Here is a 14517-nt window from a genome sequence, read left to right as displayed (position 1 = left end):
GGTCCCAGAAGATTGCCCAGAAGTGAATGTGGCACTTGGGCTGAAAAAGGTCCCCCACACCTGCACTAAAATACCCTCATCTGGATGTGCCATTGGAAATGCATGCGACAAGGCGATGCTAGCTCACAGAAACTGGCCATTAACATAAGAACATGAAGAAAAGCCATGCAGAATCAGAGCAAACTGAGCCAACATCCTGTTTCCCACATTGACCAGCTAGATAGCCCAGGAAGCCCAGAGGCAGAGCTTGAAAGTAACAACCTTCTATGGCTGTCTGTTCCAACCCACTTGCATTCAAAGGTGTACTGTCTGCAGGTGAACATGGAAGTTCAGTTTAACTATCATGGCTAGTAAACCACTAATAGTCCCTTTCTCCATGCATCTATCTGATCAAAGCCATCTAAGCCACTGGCCATCACTACATCTCAGAGCTTGGAAAAGTTACTTTTCTAACTACAACTCCCATCTAGTGGCCATGCTGGCTGGGGCTGATGGGAGTTGTAGTTCAAAAAAGTAACTTTTCCAAGCTCTGCTACATCTTGCACAGTAAATTCTATGTCAATTATGAACTTGGGCCTGTCACTGCCCTTCAGTCTAACTTACCTCAAAAGGGTTGTTGGGAGGATAAAATGGGGTGGATGAGCACCATGTACACCACCTTGAGCTCCTTGGAGGAAAGGTGGGATGTAAATATAATAAATAAGGGGGAAGAAGTACTTCCTTATCTCTGTTCTGAATCTACTGCCCATCCATTGTCTTGAGTAACTCCCAAGAGGAGAAGAGAAGAAAAAAAATCCAATTTTCCAGTTGTGCATAATTATATATTTTTATCATGTCCCCACTTAGTTGTCATTTCTCCAAACAAAAAGATCCCTAAAGGCTTGAGGATCTAGCTCCAATTCCCTGGTAATTGTGGTTATCATGTTTTTCCATCATTCCCAACTCTAAGATAATAATTTCAAGAATGGTAGCCAGATGAGTAGCACTGAATGACTGTGGACAGAAGACAAATCCCATCCCTCTTCAGTTACTGGGGCTCAAACATAGGTCCATTCCCTCCCATTTTGTGTGGACTTGTTGAAAGAATGCAGAGCTCACATTTAAATTCTATGCATTTTACATGCACTGTTAAATCTATACTTTTCAATGCATTATGTACACGTCATATTTTTATGTGAACTTTTTCTGCAACCAAATCCAGAGAAGTGTGTAATCCAGCTATCCACAAGGAAATTTGGGGACATTGGATTGCGCTGGTCTGCTGCGAAAAGCCCCAAAATGAATTCCTTCCTTATCCTTATATGTATTATTGTTATAACTTATGGATTTATGGTATATATATCTCAAGGTGATATACGATCATATCATAAAAACTTCTAAAGTCATTTTTAAAACAGTACCAAAAAATGACTGAAAATGAGTTTTTAAATGATACAAAATAAACACCTAAGGCAGAGACCTTTTCATTCATCTGGAAAAGCTTGTCAAAACGAAAGTGTCTTCAGTTTCCAGAAAGTATAGACAGTGGACATCTGTCACATCTCAGCATGGATGGAGAACAGTTTGCTCCCACTCTCTGGCTGGCCTTTGGTAATCACAAGCATGCACTGCAATGCACTGGCCAGGTAGCACAAGAGAAGTCCTGGAGCTTCAGCAACTTGCACACTAGACTGCTAGATGAGATAGCAAAGGCTGCATGAGTTTAAGGAAGTATACATAGGCATCCTGGACTATGCAACACATTATGATGCACATGTGCTCATGTATCTGGGGCAGGGAGAAAAAGAGAGGGAAGAGGTTCCTTATAATACCAACCTCTGCCTGTGCCAGGATGGACCATGCCCTGTAATTTTACCGTACATCTTAACCCACAAAGTCTTTTGTGCAGATTACAGAAGTCAAACAAACAAAAGACTACAGAAACAACTAGCAGCTTATATCCATCCTGTGCACAGTGCATATAAGAGCTACTCAATGGTTTCATCCAAAGACAGCCCACTGTCAAATCATTCAGTTTTCTTTGTTTGTTTCAGTGTACCTAAAGAGAATGCACTGTTAAACATTGGAGGTCAAATGGGATGGATGTAAATTGCCAATTGCAAAAGTAAACAATTAATTGCTAGTTGTGCTAATTAAATTATAGGAATGCAGGGTCAATATGTTGCTACAGCTATTAGTAATAAAGACAATTCTGTTCAGTCAGCAGGGATGCGGCAGGTTATTGCTCTGTGAAATGTTAAAGGGGAAGAAATGTGGGGAATGATGTGAAGATGAAGATGTTTTATAGCCTTCCGCTGCTTTCAGTAGGTTCTGCTGCTTTCAGTAGGTTTCCATCACAACACACTCCAGAGATTGCAAATTTTTGAATGACTTGCCTCAGTATAAAGAGGCGCATCATACAGATCAGCAACGTTAAACTAATCAAAGCCAAAAGCATGTTTCATATACTGCTCTTCCCCCCACTTCTTCTTCCAAAGGAGCCTCAAACGTGGAAGCGCATCTACAAAGTGACATTTGTGCTTAATGATCTGGGGATTAAATTACTGGGGGAAAAGTTGTTTAACTTCCTTAATAGCAGCCTGCTCAATTGCAGAAAGCTGAGAATTGGGATTCCCCCTCCCCTCTCCACTATGCTCTATATTACAGCACCCTGCAGACAGTAAAGTATCTCTTGCTGTGACAAGTTATTGATCTTGTTTTCTTCCAAGACCCCTAACAAGTCAGACTCCAGCTCTCTGAAATGTACAGCTAGAGCAGCGCATTGTGAGGGCTAGGAGCTAACAAGAAAATTTAATCTCCAACTCCAGAAAGAGATACAAAAACCTATTAGTAGTCCACATGCGTGACATGTAGCGTGCACTTCACTTTTTTATGATCTTATGATGGGCTGACAAGATTGTGTCCTCCCCACCGTATCCATTTAAATAAGGAGTTTGGGAGGAAAAAATAGGAGCACAGTCCAAAAAAATAATCAGTTAAATGGATCTAGTCCTTGAACAATTCAAACCAGTTACATATCCTGTTTCATGTTTGACTTGTTTTGCTGCAGTTGTAGCAAAACAGCACTTTAATAATAGTGGAATAGCATACACAAGCACATACACACAGGCTCTCCCATCTTTACTGCCCCCATCCATAGGTACTGTTTTCAGATGGCTACAGGAGGCATGATTTGGTTAAAGTTCAGAGGAGTCGGAGCTGGGGTTTGTGGATTTCATGACCCCCCCCCAATAATCTGAGTACTGAGCAAACATAGAAATATAGGAAGCTTCCTTTTCATGAGTCAGACCAAAACCATTTACATCTCTGTGGAAACAGGCATAATTACAACTGCAATTCAAATGTATTTCGCATAATGTTTTAAACGTTACTGTTCTGTTGCAAAATTGATACAAATTGTATGTGTACATTTGCCCATAGATTTCAGGACACCATCATGTTTGAAAAGAGGGATTAAATTCTCTTATATCATTGCAACCACTGTGCAGTTAGAATGGCCAACATAGACACATGCTAAGAATTCATGGAGTCTGCTTTAACAAAGTTGTGTTAAAAATTTAATAGCTAATTAGAATTTGATTGTCTAATTAAAAGGGATTCAGTATTTGTGTGCTCTTTCATGAAAGACTGATTTATCTGTTTTATAAAGCTCCCAGTAGATGGCTAGCAAATATAATGAAAACGAATTTCTCATCTCCACAAATGGTTTCTTGTCAAAAAACACACCATGGAGCTTGAAACTCATACACCAATAGCAACTTTATACCAATTGCTGGGGAGCACAAGTGGAGAAAATGCTGTTGCACTCATGTCCTGCTTTGTCAGCTTCCCACTGGCATCTGGTTGGCCACTGTGAAAACAGGATGCTGGACTAGATTGGCCTTTGGTCTGGCCCAGTAGGGCTCTTCTTAGGTTCTTACATACATCTTGGGTTGCATTCAGACAGCAGTTTATTCCATGTTCTTACCTGATAAATTCTGCTGTGGGGACTTTTCCAGTTGGCATGGCCGGCTCTTCTGTCAAAGCCCTGGTTGATCTGTGGAAGACAGAGATGACTCAGGCAATTGACACAATTGCACCTGAGTGTCCTCTCTCATGGCAGAGCTCAGAAAGCTCCATAGTGTATGAAGCAAGAAGGGAGACTACTCGCGTGCAGGTGGAGAAAAACTCCTGATGGATGTAACTGAACACAAGTACTTGCTCATGTTCGAGCCTTCAGTGGCAGTGAAGGTGGCAAAGAAAATGTACTTCTCCGCCTCCATTGCGTCCTCAGCTTGCCGTCCAGCTGAGCTGTTCAGAGTGGCTAAGGGCTTATTACATACTGGTCCTGGGGAGGTGGTAGAGCCATCTAAACCTGTAGTGACATGTTTGCTGACCATTTTGAGGATAAAATTGCTTCTGTCCACCGGGATTTAGACTCCATCATTGATGCTGATGATCCAAGTGAGGTGTCTGGATGTCCAATGCCATTGAGTGAATTTCACCTGGTGTGGCCTGAGGATGAAGACAAGATACTTGGTTAGGTCCATGCAACCACCTGTATCTTGGACCAGAGCTTGGAAAAGTTACTTTTTTGAATGACAACTCCCATCAGCCCAATCCAGTGGCCATGCTGGCTGGGGCTGATGGGAGTTGTAGTTTTAAAAAGTAACTTTTCCAAGCTCTGTCTTGGACCCTCACCCTTTATGGCTGATAAAGTATGCCAGGGAGGGGACAGCTGAGTGGGCCAGGGAGATAATTAATGTTTCTCTCCAAGCTGCCTGAAGGATAGAATGGTTAGACAACTCCTAAAGAAGTCTTCCCTGGACCAAGAAGATCTTGATTTTAGACCAGTAGCAAATATCTCCTTTCTGGGCAAGGTTCTTGAGAGGATAGTTGCCAACCAGATCCAGGTACTCTTGGAGGAGACAGATTTTCTAGAACCATTTCAATTGGGATTCAGGCCTGGGTTTGGTATGGGAACTGCCTTGGTCTCCCTGTACGATGACCTGTGTTGGGAGAGAGACAGAGGGAGTGTGACTCTGTTGATCCTCCTTGATCTTTCAGCAGCTTTCAATACCATTGATCATGGTATCCTCTGGGCAGAGCTTGGAAAGTTACTTTTTTGAACTACAACTCCCATCAGCCCAATCCAGTAGCCACGCTGGCTGGGGCTGATGGGAGTTGTAGTTTAAAAAAGTAACTTTTCCAAGCTCTGCCTCTGGGGTGACTGTCCAAGTTGGGTAATGGAGGCACTGCATTGTGGTGGTTCCATTCTTACTTGGATGGATGGCTCCAGAAAGCGGTGAGCATTGCTTAGCCCCATGGGCTCTCCAGTATGGGATTGCTTGAGGTACAGGCGGTCTCAGTGGCATGGAGTGCCTTCCATCAGCTTCGGCTGGTGGCCCAACTGCGGTCCTATCTGGACAGGGATAACCTCCTGGTTACAGTAATCATGCTCTGGTAACTTCAAGGTTGGATTACTGCAATGCGCTTTATGAGGGACTGCCTTTGAAAATGGTTTGGAAGCTTTAATTAATGCAGAATGCAGTTGCCCAGTTGTTGACAGGGTCAAGGCAAACAGAGCATATAACACCTATCCTGTTCCAATGCACTGGCTGCCTATATGCTTCCAAGCCCAATTCAAAGTGCTGGTTTTGACATACAAAAGCTCTTTACAGCTCAGGACCCCAATATCTTTTCGAACACCTCTCCTGATATGAAACTACTGGGACCCTTAGATCTTCGTCTGAGGCCCTTCTCCAGGTCCCCCCCCCTTTGAGGGAAGCTCGGAGGGTGGTGACAAGGGAGAGGGCCTTTTCAGTTGTGGCTCCCCACCTGTGGAATATACTCTCCATTGAAGTCTGCCTGGTGCTGTCATTGACATCTTTTCTGTGCCAGGTAAAGACATTTTCTCCTAGGCATTTGATAGATTGAGATGATGTTTTGTTTTTAATATGCTGCCAAACCTTCCTGTGTTGGGTGATATTGCTATTGTTTTGTTGTTGTTTATTGTTATGTTTTTATAGTGTGTTTTATTTGTTTTGTTTAACATTGTGTAAGTTGCTGGGGACCTTTGCGTATCAAGCGACTAATAAATCTAATTATTATTATTATTATTGAACAAGAACAAGAATTTGATCTTTCACAAAAGCCACTTGTGGAAATGTAGTGAATATAGAGGAAATTTAGTGCTAATTTCTGCGTTAATAGCTTCTAATGCAACCCCATTAACCAAGGAAGTCACAGGAGTAAAGTGATGAAACTGGCGGTGGTATTCTTGGGAAAACAGAAGTGTGCATGTGTGGAAAGGGTGAGAGAGTAGGAACATGTCCAATGGTGTTCATTGTTGTGTCATACTATGGCCACTAGTGTGAGTGAAATTTAGTGTGACATGGTGGTATATTGGTCAAACAGCCACATTTCCATAATGCAACAGGCACTGTAGAGTGAGCGGAATGTTAAAAATCAGGACAGAAGCACTACATTATAATCAGTAAAACCAACACAATAGATACCATGTTTGAATGCAGCCTTAGTATAGTAGCTGAGAGTTCATCAAAACAAGCTCATATGGGAGCACTGCAAGACTTAAATAATAGGAGTTTAAATTATTTTGAACCAGATATGGATAGCTAAAAATATACTTAATAAAGCATCTGATACTTTTAAGCTCTCAAGATAATCACATTAATGAAGTATGGTCTAAAATGATGAAAGACACCTTACTGAAGCCCATGTCGCCTTTGTATGACCATGCTAAGCATTCTCTTTCAGAACGGTTTATGGAAAAGAGAAGTAATTCACATCCATAAAGAAAATAATGAGGGAAGTTGGAAGCAATTGGCTCTATGTAGCTTAAACAGAATAAAAAAGATGAAAGCAGAAAGCAGTCCCAATGAAGTCAACAGCACTAGTTAGAACTGCAGGTTTAGAGTGCACATGAGAGCATTCTTCCTTAAAGCTAGGAATAACTAAGAAATGGTCAGGTCATCCAGGGAAGAATATACTTCTCAGGAGAATTTTTAAGAGTGTCAGTGAGAATGGTTTCAAGATCAAGTTTTATAATATATACATAATGTCTATGTGTCGTGATAATTGTGAGGAAATAATTATGCAACTGATTATTTGGTTGTCTGAAATGGCTGTCACAAACCAGCTAACCAAGGCCCTACCATTAAATGTTCTCTTATTGGTTCAGTTGTTCCCACACGAGTCAGAATATGTTTAAAATCCACATGAGTACCTGTGATGTCATGGTTAGCAAATGATTCAGATGACTCAGATCGCAAAGAGCCAGACACTTTCATCTTCACAACAACCTTGTGAGTTACGTTAGGCTGAGAGATGGTGAGCCTTCCAACTCAGTGGGAATTTGAAACCAATACAGCCTTCTATTCATTACACGACATTGGCTCTCAAATCAACCACTGTAAACATATGCTCATTTTGACACAAAGCATGTAGGTTTATTGGTTCTGTCCACATTTTCACAGGTTTCCATCATTGTCTTTGATATCCACAAATATCCCACCATTCCTCTTCTCTTCCATTCCCCAACTTAACTTTCATTGCTGTAAAAATTAAATATTTAGAGGGAATGTGCCCACCAGTGTAACATAAGCTATGGCTTTACTCTGGCCAAGTATGCCACCAAAGCATTGCAAATAGATACATTTTTACAAATCTTTATTTATTGTTATAACTTTCCCATCCTAAACAGGTAGTCAATGTGATGTACAGAAGAATTTCACTTTTTTCAAAAATGATAAAAATCCATAACAGCAACAGCAATATAACAACTGTTATATTTCAATATTTCAAAGTGCTTTCATAGACAACGAAGGATTCCTCCGATATGTGAGACCTAAAGCTAAGCAATGAGATGGTTTGGTAGGCATCCCTAGGGAAGGTTTCTGCAATGATGATGATGATGATGATGATAGTTCCCTTTAAAATGTTCCAAGTAATGTGAGAGCTGCTTATCCATGATCAGAACCCAAACAGCAAAAGACTGTGCCTCACATCATAATCCTATGCATGTTTACTCTGTCCAGTTGTATATAGTGGGTTGTATCTGACTAAGTCATACTCAGAATAGATCCACTGAAATAAATAGACATATAACTTTAAAGCATATTACAACATAGGACTTTAAAGCATATTAAAACAAAACATCTTTAAAAACACATTAAAACGAAAAATTCTTAAAAACATCTTTTTGAAAAACAACAACACCAGCTTTAAAAACATCTTAGAAAGACATTCCAACACAGATGCAGACTGGGATAAGGTCTCTACTTAAAAGGCTTGTTGAAAGAAGAAGGTCTTCAGAAGGCACCAAAAGATGACAGAATGGTGCCTATCTAATATTTGAGGAGAGGGAATTCCAAAGTGTCAGTGCTATACCATTAAAAGTCCATTTCCTATGTTGTGTAGAACAGACCACCTGATAAGAAGGTAGCTGCAAGAGGCCCTCACCTGCAGAGCGCAGTGATCGACTGGGTGTATAATGGGTAAGGCAATCTTTCAGATATCCTAGTCCCAAGCTGCATAGGGCTTTATGCATCAAAACCAGAACCTTGAACTTGGCCCAGTAGCTAATGGAAAGCCAGTGCAATTGTTTCAACAGCGGGATGTGAGCAGCCATGACACCACATTTTGCACCAACTGCAGCTTCTGGACCAGCTTCAAAGGCAGCCCCATATAGAGCTCATTACATTAATCCAGCCAGAAGGTTAACAGCTCATGGACAACAGTGGTCAGGCTATCCTGGTCCAGAAATGGCTGCCACTGTCTTACCAGCCAAAGCTGGGAAGAGGTACTCCTAGCCACTTTGTCTAGTGACAAAGATGGATACAGGAGCACCCCTAGACTATGAACCTGACCTTTCAGAGAGAGTATGACCCCATCCAAAGTAGGCAACTAACCAATTATCTGAACTCGGGAACCACCAGCTCACAGCACCTCCATCTTTCTAGGATTCAGAGACAGTTTATTGGCCCTCATCTAGCCCACCACTGAGTGCAGGCAGTGGTCCAGGGCTTGCATGGCTTCTCCCAATCCAGATGTTACAGAGAAATAGAGCTGGGTATCATCAGCTTACTGCTAACACCTCTCCCCAAATCTCCTGATGACCACTCCCAAGAGCTTCATATAGATATTAAACAGAATTGGGGCCAAGATGGTCCTCTGTAGCACCCCACAGCACAACTGCCAGGGGGCCGAAAGACAATCACCCAATGGTATTCTCTGAAAATGACCCTGGAGATAGGATCAGAATCACTGTAAAACAGTGCTTCTGATACCCATCTCCTCAAGTCAGTTCAAAAGGATAGCATGGTCAATGGCATCAAAAGCCACTGAGAGATCAAGTAAGAATAATAGGGTCACACTTCCCCTGTCCTTCTCCTGATAAATGTCATGCATCAGGGAGACCAAGGCTGATTCAATCCCATAACCAGGCCTGAACCCAAATTGGAATAGGTCAAGATAATCTGTTTCATCCAAGAGTACTTGCAATTGCTGCTCCACAACCCTCTCAATCACCTTCCCTATAACTAGAGTACAGTGTGCATAAAAATGCATAAATTCATGAACATACAAAAATGCATTAGGGAAAATGGCTTTGAAAATATGTGTATATGAGGCAAAGCTGCATACACAGATGTGTATATTAAGAGAAATTCACACTAAATCATTGATTAATATCCATGAGGACTTTTTTTTAACTGCAAACTGATTTTGAAATGTGGAGAACTGATTTTAAGAGTGAAAAAACAAGAAACTGAGTGAAACCAAAACTGATAAATTTCCTCATCGCTAGTTAGATACAACCAAGTGGGACTTACTGCCAGACAATCATTTACAAGATTACAGGCTCAGCAACCCAACCATGTGGATGTAGCTGATTGTGTGGTGTTTCCCCCCACTGAACAAGCAACCAATCAGGTATGTGAAAGATCCTCACAATAGGGTACACCCACATGGTTGGTTGGTTTGGATATTTCCCCAACCATGTCCGACCTACATACAAATAAGCATTCCATCCTCAGCTAGGAGAACATTTCAGAGGTACCAAAGAGGGGGAGTATTGTATCTGTGGCACCATAAGGTCTAATTTTTAAAAGGATGTGACTCACAGCTTCACCTGAGGTCCTCATGGCTTATATGGCTGAAGACTTCCCCACAGATATGCTGGGCTTGGCTTGAGTGCCCTCAGTGGTCCTCCTTTTCCTCTTGGCTACCACTCCTGCCCATTCACCTCCCTCTGGGCACAGTCTACACCACCACCCACAGTGAGAGGGCAAGGCAAGTGGAGGGTGCTGCTCCATCTCCTCACTGTTGACACTGCTCATTTTTCTTAGTGGGGATGGGTGATAGCAAGGAGGAGAAGCCACAAGGCCAGAGTGATCTGATAGTCAATAGTGGGGGCCCTTTTGGAACCTGGGCCTCAGCAGATGCCCAGCCATGCCAATTCATGTTGCCAGCCCTGGTCAGCCTGCTGAGGGCTTTGCAGATACTTTGATACTATGATCACTAATGCTATCCTATGGGATATGCCCCAGATGCCTTACCTGTATATGATTCTATACAATTTTTAATATCAGCTGTTCAGAAAAGCTGAGTATGTCACAAGAAGGAAAAATTACTGCTGCGCATTTGAACACAAGCAGAGGAAAGAAAATTATTTTCATCTGAACTCGGCGGTTGCTGGCACTTCCCTTGTGAGATTTCATCAGTCAAGAGGAGGGGAAAAAATAACTGGAGTGGATGTTATAAAACAAATACTGACCTTTCGCCAACCAAAAGAGTGTTAAACTAATGCTCTTGGGTACCAAAAATCCCCTGGATTATGAATTACTATAATGTGGCCTTTTCCTCCAAGTGTTATGACACAGGGCTTGCAATTTCTTTTCTCTTTTTTAATGGTTGCTCTCTTAAAAATGATGCATACTTGGCTTTGAATCCGCTTCTAATTCTAACTTATTCTTCAGTTCATGTATTTAAATGCTAGTTCATCACCTCTTGTTTCTTAAGCTCCCATTCCAGTCCTATGAGATATCTCATTCATTCGACCTTGAAAAGGATCCTGGATATTTTTAATTAGGCCACAAAAAATAGCAGTACTAATTTCCTAAATGCCACACAGACATTCTAATTGCCCACCTTTTCCAATGGCTGATGATGCTTCTCTTTCTGGGCTGGTACCATCCAGGATTCCAGAGTCCGCCGTTACTTGTGAACATCAACAATGCCCTTTGATTCTCATATATGCAGCCTCCCATGCTCAATGGACTACTTGACTCTCAAAGCATTTTATAATCTGTGTCCTTTCCATACAATAAATACATTATTTTACAAATGCTAAAACGGAAATATCTGTTTTCTTTTGGGAGAAATGGGGGGCCTCTTTCTCATGCTGTTCTAGCCACACTCCCATGTAGCTAGAAAAGGTTTGTGAATACTAAAACTGAACCAATATTTTTGGCTGCGCTGTTTTTAAGACATTCACAGTTCGGGATGTTGGAGAATTCAGACCAAAAGAGAAACGGGATTGCTAATTGTCAATGTTCACTTATTCATCCCATTCCTGGAACAGAAATCAATGCAGTGAATATGATAGGTATTCACTGCTGTTGCTTTCAGTCCACAAACAATAAATAATTGATTGCATTTGTTTTCCCATTTGCATTGTGCTTCCTTTGCATTGAAATGAATGGGGTGGAATAACGTAATGACAATGTAACTTTTGTAACTTACATAATTAATTGCATAAATTACATGTTAAGTAAATTCAGTGCAGCAGATAGCAAGGAAAATAGCATAGTTTGTGATGGAAGATGAACTGCAGCAGAATGGAAACAGTGCTGCATGCAATGAATACCTGGAGGAATGGAAAACAGTGCCGTCTTACATCCCTATTCACAGTGGGGGTGGAAGAAATTGCACCTCAGAAATTGAAGTGGGGCAGATTTTTGTAAATTTCAAGAGCAGTGGATTACCTTACTGTAAGACATGGTTGCCAAGGTTTACTCCCCTCAATGTGCCTCACCAGCCACTGGTTGCAGCCAGTGAAACTCTACCAAGTTTCCCCGCCATGTATCTTCTTCTCCATGGAAACAATACTATGACATACCTGAATGCAACAGAAAACCTTCCCTCATTTTTTTGCATGAGGGGATGAATGACCCCATGAAAATGTGGATGAAATTTTTGCCCACCATAAGTGAATACCACAACCATTTATGCAGTGTCAGTCACATGCATCTTTGCTATGGCTCTTAAACTCCGTTCCTAGGGAAATTGACTATCCTTCCATCAGCAGGTGAAAACTTTTGTATTCCAACAAGGGCTACTAATAGGGCACTGTTTTACTTATTTTTATTTATTTATTTATTTAATCACTATGTTTTAAATGGTCTTAATTCTATAGATGGTTTGATTACATTTTAATTATAATTTTGGTATGTCTTACTTATATGTTTTAATTGTATTTGCATAATTTTTGTAAGAGGTAGGTAGAGAGTGGATGTCATTCAATGAAACAGTGGAATGGAGGGGGGTAGCCCAGAATGATGAAAAAGCGTAAGTAAAAAGTCACAGTTTTATTCCATTTATGTAAATTAAAATTGTAAAAAAAGCCCAACGCGTTTCGGCTAATCTTATATAGCCTTCATCAGGGGCTGAAAGAGACAGATATACATTGGAATCACTAAACATTCTGTACAAACTTGTAACTTACAGTTTCTATTTTTTGAAAAAGGGGAGGGTGGGATGGGAGTACATACATTTCTTTACTCACATGCTTATTTCAAATTCTTCATTCAAAGTAATGATGATTCAGATTCTATTCAAAAGATTGTTGATTATCAGCAGCACATTCGTCAGGCCGAATCTAGTGAGCGTGTTTGTTGAAAGCTGCAGAGTAAAATATAGTCCGTCTCAAATGCTCTCAGCTAGTTTGTAATTGTTGAGTGATTGCAGCCTCTCGTTTCTTAGGGATCTTGTTACAATTACATGTATTTACAACAGGGGAAAAATCTTGTATGCATGTTTGTTGGAAGTTGCAGGGTAAAATATAGTTCATCTCAAATGATCTCAGTTGGAGTTCGAAATCACTAAATAATTGCAGTCACTCTTGTCTTAGGGATCTTGTTTCAATTATGTGTGTTTACAACAGGGGAAGAAAATCCAGGTCTTCATTCAGTCCACATGGGGAAAGGGTGTTTAATTTAAGGATCCATGCACAATTAAGCCTGTTGGACACATGATGTCTGAAATGATTCAGATCTGTACTACTCTTTGTGCTTTTGGATGGGAAACAGAATGTTGCAGAAAATAACATGCATTGCAATGTGCAACAATGAATTCAAATGTCATATCTGCTTTTGCACATGTGTCTTGAACATGACATGCCAGGGTCTGGAAAAGCAGAAATTTCTGTGATAAAGGAATTGGTTTAATACCTTTCAGCCAATATCTTCAACAACCAGATATTTGTGGATTTTAGTGCATAATGGCTACCAGTAAAGACCACAGCTTTGATATGGTAAACAAAACTATGACATATTAAAATACAGGACCTTGAGATCTTTTAGGCCAATTGTCTCCATAAATTATCTGATTAGTAAAGAAGAAAAGGCATTTGAAGCTATCTAAAGAAGCAGTATACTAAAATAACATAGTGGCGATGTATCTTAAAGATGTACTTTACTTAGCTAATAAAGCACAGTGAGATGTAGTCACACTGCTTAATATTTTTCTACCTATGGTGCAATGTAAGACATGAGGCTTTTAATGTTTTCTTGCTATTATAAAGAAGTTTCTTGAAATACGCAGTAACATTTTGTTCTGTGGGAATACTACAAATCACATTATTAAGCCCAATGAATTATCTACTGCTAACTTTTGATCACTGTTTTCCTTATTTCTCCTGGAAACAGCAGTATTAGAAAATGCCATCTGATGATTAACCAATATGAAATAGCATTATTGCTTTATAATGACAGATAATAAGAGTGAGCAGCCTTTTGAAGGGAACGGGAGAAATCTTTGCTTTAGAAAATTAACACGCCAAAGCATTAACCCAGTTTCAGTTTGTTACCAAGAAATAATTTATAACAGCAAATAGACAAATGCAAAATACATAATATATCTACATAATATATCTACATAATATATCTATCCATCCACACATCTATCCATGTTTTGAATTAAAGGAGAACTGGAACAAATTTGGTAAAATTCAAAATTTGGAATAATTACCAGCTCTCACCATGTAATCATACATGCCAATGATATGTTCCCTAAACAAAATGGACATGGTAAATCCACGTGGCTATGGGCAAATTAGACCTTAAGGATAATAAATGTGTCTATATACCTGACTCTGTGTCTCATCATTTTGTAACATATTACTCTGAGCTGTGTATTTAAACTGCTTCCATTAAAAATATATTGTCTAAGGTTATATGATGGCTCTCTGATGGCTCTTTCACACATTCACCATCCCCTGAATTTGCATGAGTATGCATG

At 40.4% G+C, this 14517-nt stretch overlaps 1 long non-coding RNA gene across 1 annotated transcript; it reads right to left on the bottom strand.

Annotated features, from left to right (window-relative positions):
* Positions 1 to 7456: 7456 nt before the first annotated feature.
* LOC133363413 (uncharacterized) lies at positions 7457 to 12972 on the bottom strand. Its single transcript, XR_009757677.1, has 3 exons — positions 12785 to 12972; positions 11149 to 11312; positions 7457 to 8085 (listed from the first exon to the last, which is right to left on the bottom strand). It is a non-coding gene; the product is annotated as an uncharacterized LOC133363413 (long non-coding RNA).
* Positions 12973 to 14517: the final 1545 nt, after the last annotated feature.

This window comes from Rhineura floridana, chromosome 1 (genome assembly GCF_030035675.1).
Source record: "Rhineura floridana isolate rRhiFlo1 chromosome 1, rRhiFlo1.hap2, whole genome shotgun sequence".
Classification (NCBI taxonomy): Eukaryota; Metazoa; Chordata; class Lepidosauria; order Squamata; family Rhineuridae; genus Rhineura; species Rhineura floridana.
Note: the sequence above shows the minus strand (reverse complement) of the source record. Positions and strands in the feature narration are given on the sequence as shown.